Source organism: Mastomys coucha, chromosome X (assembly GCF_008632895.1).
Source record: "Mastomys coucha isolate ucsf_1 chromosome X, UCSF_Mcou_1, whole genome shotgun sequence".
Lineage (NCBI taxonomy): Eukaryota > Metazoa > Chordata > Mammalia > Rodentia > Muridae > Mastomys > Mastomys coucha.
In genome coordinates this window covers 60,700,856-60,708,286 of record NC_045030.1, presented here as the reverse complement: position 1 = coordinate 60,708,286, position 7,431 = coordinate 60,700,856, and the positions used below count along the sequence as shown (strand labels likewise).

At 40.6% G+C, this 7,431-nt stretch overlaps 1 protein-coding gene across 1 annotated transcript in view; it reads right to left on the bottom strand.

The window, feature by feature from the left end:
• Positions 1–7,078, bottom strand: part of Brs3 (bombesin receptor subtype 3) — a 49,220-nt gene extending 42,142 nt beyond the window's left edge. Inside the window, exons 1-2 of the mRNA XM_031373806.1 lie at positions 7,059–7,078; positions 6,773–6,881 (exon numbers count right to left, since the gene is read on the bottom strand). The gene's annotated coding sequence lies outside the window, so the exon portion shown is untranslated. The remainder of the gene's footprint in view (positions 1–6,772; positions 6,882–7,058) is intronic.
• Between the last annotated feature and the right edge of the window lie 353 nt (positions 7,079–7,431).

Below are 7,431 nucleotides of genomic sequence, written 5' to 3'. Positions count from 1 at the left end.
TCCAGCCAGAGACAGCAAGAACATCTAACACCAGAGATTACCAGATGATGAAAGGCAAACGCAAGAATCTTACCAATAGAAACCGAGACTGTTTGGCATCATCAGAACCCAGTACTCCCACCACAGCAAGTCCTGGATACCCCAACACACTGGAAAAGTAAGATTTCAATTTAAATCATATCTCATGATGCTGATACAAGACTTTAAGAAGGACATAACTCCCTTAAAGAAATACAGGAGAACACAGGTAAACAGGTACAAGCCCTTAAAGAGGAAACACAAAAATCCCTTAAAGAATTACAGGAAAACACAACCAAACATGTGAAGGAATTGAACAAAACCATCAAAGATCTAAAAATGGAAGTAAAAACAATAAAGAAATCACAAAGGGAGACAACTCTGGAGATAGAAACCTAGGAAAGAGGTTAGGAGTCATAGATGCAAGCATCACCAATAGAATACAAGAGATAGAAGAGAGCATCTCAGGTGCAGAAGATACCATAGAAAACACTGACACAACAGTCAAAGAAAATGCAAAAAGCAAAAAGGTCCTAACCCAAAATATCCAGGAAATCCAGGATGCAATGAGAAGACCAAGCCTAAGGAAAATAAGTATAGAGGGGAGTGAAGATTCCCTACTTAAAGGGCCAGTAAATATCTTCAACAAAATTATAGAAGAAAACTTCCCTGACCTAAAGAAAGAGATGCCCATGAACATACAAGAAATCTACAGAACTCCAAGTAGACTGGACCAGAAAAGAAATTCCTCCTGTCACATAATAATTAAAACACCTAATGCACTAAACAAAGAAAGAATATTAAAAGTAGTAAGGGAAAAGGTCAAGTAATATATAAAGGCAGACATATCAGACTTCTTGTCAGAGACTATGAAAGCCAGAAGATCCTGGGCTGATGTCATACAGATCTTAAGAGAACACAAATGCCAGCCCAGGCTACTACACCCAGCAAAACCCTCAATTACCATAGATGGAGAAACCAAGGTATTCCATGACAAAACCAAATTTGCACCACATCTTTCCACAAATCCAGCCCTTCAAAGGATAATAAATGGAAAAATCCAGCACAAGGACAGAAATTATATCCTAGAAAAAACAAGAAAATAATTATTCAACAAAACTAAAAGAAGGTAGCCACATGAACAGAATTCCAACTCTAACAACAAAAATAACAGGAAGTAACCCTTTCTCCGAAAAAAAAAACAATAAATAAATAAATAAATAACAAGACACAGCAATTACTTTTCCCTAACATCTCTTAACATGAATGGATTCAATTCCCTATTAAAAAGACATAGACTAACAGACTGCTTTAAACAGGACCCAGCATTTTGCTGCATACAGGAAATCCACCTCAGTGACAATGACAGACACTACCTAAGAGTAAAAGGCTGGAAAACAATTCTCCAAGCCAATGGCCCCAAGAAACAAGCTGGAGTATCCATTCTAATATCAAATAAAATCAACTTTCACCCTAAAGTGATCAAAAAGATAAGGAGGGACACTTCATATTCATCAAAGGTAAAATCTCCCAAGATAAACTCTCAATTCTGAACCTCTATGCTCCAAATGCAAAGGCATCCACATTCATAAAAGAAACTTTACTAAAGTTCAAAGCACACATTACACAACACACAATAGTAGTGGGAGACTTCAACACCCCACTCTAGAGCTAGAGAAAGGACCCAAGGAACTGAAGGGTTTGCAGCCCCTTAGGACAAACAACAATATGAACTAACTAGTACCCTCAGATCTCCCAGGGACTAAACCACCAACCACCAAGAGTACACATGGAGGGACTCATGGATCCAGCTGCATATGTAGCAGAGGATGGCCTAGTCGGTCATCAAGGGCAGGAGAGGCCTTTGGTCCTGTGCAGGTCCCAGTGTAGGAGAACGCCAGGGCCAGGAAGAGGGGGAGCATGGGTTGATGATCAGGAGGAGCGGGGAGGGAATAGGGGGGTTTTCAGAGGGGAAAGCAGGAAAAGGAAGAACATTTGAGATGTAAATAAAGAAAATATTTAATAAAAAGTAGAGAATGAACAGTTCCTAAAAGGTGGGTATGTGTCAGTACATTTTCTCCGTTAGTTTGCCAAGGCCTTTAAATATTCCAGACATAATAATCACAGTACATAAAGATGGTCCTCTATTGTGCTCCATTAGCAGTTGCTTGGAATTTTAAAAATAGATCTTTTTTAGTATGGGAAGACTCTATACTTTTATTGAAAAATTGGTTACCTGGGCCACACACATTTTCTTCCCTTCGTCTGAAACAGCAATCTTGTATGCTATGACTCAGTGAGGTCCTCTTACATAAGGACATAATAGATAGGGTACCAAACTACTGGAAGAAATGCAGGGTGTAGCAGCAGCTCTCTTTCGTCCACAGGACCTTGTGATGTTATTTAGGTAACTCTGCTCAAGGAAACAGCTGTTTGCCATGTAAATGTAGACCATCTCCTTCCCCAGCCTTTTAGATATATAGTTTGTGTAGGAAAGCTTGTGTTCATGCAAGGGAAACTTTAGCTAGCTATCATTCCTGGGGATATAATCAGAGCAATTACAGGAACTTGATGATTAGTATCGCTTCTATAACTGATGTCAGTTGCCACAGTGAACTTTGAAGTACAAATAACCTTTCTTGTAGAATAACTTCAGCTTTGGGGGGTTGTGAGTACATTGGCCTCTCTAACATTGGTCACTTTGAAGACACTAAAGCAACACTTTAAAAGAGGAATTGGGAATAAAGCTATGAGGAGCATAATTAAATGATAATGAGACAATCAGGCTCTGCAGACCTTAAATACATTATCTTAATCTTTAAACCATACTTATAAGATAGATACCGCTTACTATATCTGTATAATAAAAGAACAAATTAAAGCACCAAGAAATTAAATAAATGGGTTGAGGTCACATGACTAATACATGGGAGATGAAATCCAAATTCAGATCTGTTTTAATCACACCCTCCCTATAAGTCCTTCACTTTGTTAACCTGTGAGAAAGAAAAAGGAAGAGATTTAAATGGATAAAATATGAATGATTACATTAAAGTACCTAAGATAACGACGGTATATCTTCACTTATTTCTCTCTCTCTCTCTCTCTCTCTCTCTCTCTCTCTCTCTCTCTCTCTCCACATATATGTGTGTGTGTGTGTATGTATATATGTATATGTATATATGTATTCATATATTCATATATATATATGAAACCAAGGAGCTCAGGAAAAGATGAAAATCAACTTACCTTCATTGCCCCTATTTAATGCACATTCTCCTGTGCCCTTTTCCAAGAAGAAAATGGTCCAGTTTTCTTGTGACTTTTGTCCTCAGGATTAGATTTTTGAGACTTCAAATCTCATGACTAACAGACAGACCACAGGCTGCTGCCTTAGGACCCTCAAGGGCTGGAGACTAAGAGGAAGAATGAGCCAGGGAATTCAGAAGCAGAGAGGACATACAATTGGGTATACATAACGTACTAATCACTATGGCCCTCACCCAAATGATTGCCACAAGAAATGGCAGACGGCAACTAGAACGGGTTGGGAAACTGACTGGAAGCCAATTAAGAGATTATAAAGTGATCCTTTCAAGCTTAGCCTAGCCTTCTGAGTGCTTCAGTTTTCTGTTGGAGGCCTCTCTCGCTACCTTCCCCTTGGTAACCACACAAATGCAGAAGCATCAGTCTTGGTTTTAATGCTGTTTCTTCATCATGAAAGGCAGCATAGGCAGGTGCACATGTGCGCGCGTGCGTGCGCGCGCACACACACACATACACACACACATACACACACGTCATACACACACACATACCCTGGTCCAGCGATATCAACTCATCTTTCAATGATCAACTTAAAAATCACTTTCCCTGTGAGGTTTTCTTCATCCTCCCCAATTTCAAATTAATCCACTACATCCTCCACATTGTCAAACACTTTACTTGTACATGTCGTAGCATATAAATTGTATTTCAGTGAGACATGTTTCCTGCTGTGTGAGCTTTTTGAGGGTAGTTTTGTTTTTCTCCTGACACACTGGAGATGGACTTTAATCTTTGTTCTATTAATTTGTCTTTGGGTCTTTAGAGACTGACAAATGGACCAGCACCAAGCAAGGTTCTTGATAAATGCTTACTGACTGAATGGATCACTATGCATGGTGAATTCATGAATGAATGGAGGCGACAAAGCATGATGTGAAACATTTAAACCATGGCAAGATTTCTAAAATAATATTTTCTTTACCTCCTTTTTCCTTAAAAAAAGATTTGATGTGGTTTAAAAATACTTGGATTAGGGAAGTTTTGCAGAGGAGAGCAAGTGGGTAATTTTATTGCAACAACTAATCTCTGAGTTTAGGATATCATAAAATACATCTTCCAAGTTCCTCTGATTTTTCACCCTTGGCACAAACACACAACCCTCAGCTAAAACAATAATGCTGCTGAAAGGCTTAAAATACTAACAAACACCGTGTCCCTTTTTCATTATTTCTTTCTCAGTGCTAACTGCTAGAGGACATGGGTGAGAAAAAAAGCCGTCAAGTGGAAATGAAGAGAAGTGTCAAAAAGAAATAAAGTTTCAAGTCAAGAGAGGAAGTAACCTTTGCCCGCTGAGAAAGTAACCTTTGCCCGCTGAGAAAGTAACCTTTGCCAGCTGAGATGTGCTATTACATGAGTCAGCTGTCCTTAAATGGAACAGCCACCAGATTCTAAAGATTTGAAGAGCCTTATTGCAAGACATACAGGAAAGAAATGGGGAGAGACAAGAAGAGACGGAGAGGGAAGCAGGGGGGAGGAAGAAGAGGGAGAGACAGAGAAAGATGAGTTAAGAGACAGGTGAGAAAAGCCAGCAATTCCATCAGAAATGGAAGCTTGGATTGAGAAATCTATGAAAAGAGAAATGATTCTCTTGACTAGCTCTTTTGAACCATGACACACATAGGCCAAGTTAGCTGTGGGCTTGGGATAATGGGAAGCTGAGTCTACTACAAAGAGACTGAATATGGAGGTGTGGCTTGTTCCATGTGCCAAATCATTGGACTGCCTCAGTGTGTGTGACTGTGCATGTGCAAGTGCATGCATGTGTGTGAGTGTGCATGTGTGTGTGTCTGTATCTGTCTGTGTCTGTGTGGGTCTGCATGTATGTCTCTGTGTTTTTGTGTCATGTGTCTGTGTATGTATACGTACTTAGGTTTGTGAGACGATTGCATGGAGCCCAGACTGGTCTTTTAACTCACGGGGAAATTGAGGATGACCTTGAACTCCGTATCTTCCTGCCTCCAACTCCCAAGTACTAAGATTATAGGCATGTACCACCACACCATGCTTAAGAATCATATTTTTAAAGGGAAGAGCGACACTTCAAATACAAACATTAGACTATTACTTTAGTTCCTTGTAAATTACAATAATCATTTGTTTATCAATAGAGAAAACCCTTTCAGAAAATATAGAAGAAACATCTAAATTTTCTATTTGTTAATGAACTTTTCTCATTAAGCTGCTTAAAATCATCCCCCTCCTCCCCAGAAAGACAAGTTACAGCTAACGCTCAAATATTCATCTTCCCTTCTAATTGCTGTGTAGGAGTAATTCTGTGATTCTGGAAGGAAACTGCAGGGAATAAATGAACGATTCTCTCATTTGCTATTTGGAAGTTATAAAAATTACAAGACATCATTCCATTCTATTCCCTCATTCCCTTGTCATTGGGAAAGGTTCCAACCTTTCATCATATTAAAAAGCAATTATCAAAATGTTTTATTCCATAATAAGTTTGACTACTAGGAGAGAAGGTATTCAGCAATCAAAATAAGGGGGCTCTTTTTAGCATATAAACAGGTGAGTCAACCCTTCAAACTTGAAAGAAAAAATTGTCAGCGAAAGCTTCCCCAGGAAGCCATCCATTTCAGAGTTTGGTATCTCCATTGCAGTGTTTCAATACTTCCTGCTTCCAGCTATCCTTTTCTGATTGCACTAGCCAGGTTATCGTCTTGATAAGTGGGGTTGAGTTACAATTCCTACAGAGGTGGGCACAGGGTGCTTTTCACCAACATGAGCTGGGCTTTGCTAAAAAGAATTCAGAGTTTGCCTTCCCATGGTCAGTCAACCAATACGTTCCCTCGGAAACCACCACATTGCAGGATGCTGCACTCCTGAGCTGGGCAGAATTACAGAGATTTAAAGCTATACCTCCTAACCTCTCTGTGATAATCCTTAACGTTTGTACAGACTCTTACAATTTACAAAAGAGTTTCCCTCCTATGTTCTCCCTTTTATCCCCACAGTAAGCCAGATGAGCCAGGAACATACATCTTCATCAATTTATAAATAAAAAGCCAAGGCTCAGAGAGACCACGTGCCTGGACTGTAGTCATGAAGTCGGCACAAGAGCAGCAGCAGTCGGAGCAGGTGCCCAGTCCTTTGAGGAAGCGTCCAGTGCTCTTTTACACCCTGCTGCTTCTCCCAGAGCAGCCCGTGTAGAGGTATGCATAGAAGAGACAGAGCAAGACAGTGTTGCATTAACAACACTAAAAGCAGGCTAAGGATATAGGAGGAGATGGGCTAGAGTGTCACTCACGTCCAGAACTGCTAGACTCCTTGGTACCTTTGTGTGACGTAGGCAGGAAAGGTGTCCTGTTTTGATGAATGAAGTCCTGAGGCTGCGTGGAACTCATGGAAACTTTGTATGAAATGGAACGGGTGGAAGATAGGCCACTTCCTCTCACTGGCTGTGGCCTGAACCTACCTGAAGCAAGGCTTGGGTTTCAACACCACTGTTCTCTTCAAATGGGTGTCTTGGTCTTAGGCCTTTCTAACTGAGTACATGCTGGTGTTGAGTTCTGGAACCAGGAGACCTAGGAATAGAGAAAAAAATATAGAGATTCTTTGCAGCTCAGTAGCAAGCATTTTCAACTGGGGCATCTTGGGTATGCAGCCTCCTGGTCTCACTCCCAAAGTATTGCCTCAGAATTTGCATTTTCATGAAATCCCCAAGGGATCGAAGAAGCTACAAACAGAAGGTGAGCAATCACCTCTGAAGTGGCCTGCAGATATGTCCGGCTGGAGAAAGAGACTCTGACTGGAACTCAGGGTACTATCAGTGTTTTTTTTTTTTTCCCCCTTCTGGTTTCCTTCCTTAGGCTGACACTGTTTGAGCTGTCTCTGATTCACTAAGTCCCGCACAGCTTCAGTTCTTGGGGAGGTCACGGCCTAGAGATAATAGAGAACATTCAGACCAACACAAGAACAGTGAAGGTGTATGCAAATTGCTGGGGGAGCACAAAGGAGCAGTGACCAACTATGCCTGATATGTGGGTCGGGTGCTGAAAGATAAAAGACTGCTCCCATACAAAGTGTCCCATCAAGCAAAGGTGCACACCTCCCTTACAGAACTGTGGAGCTTGT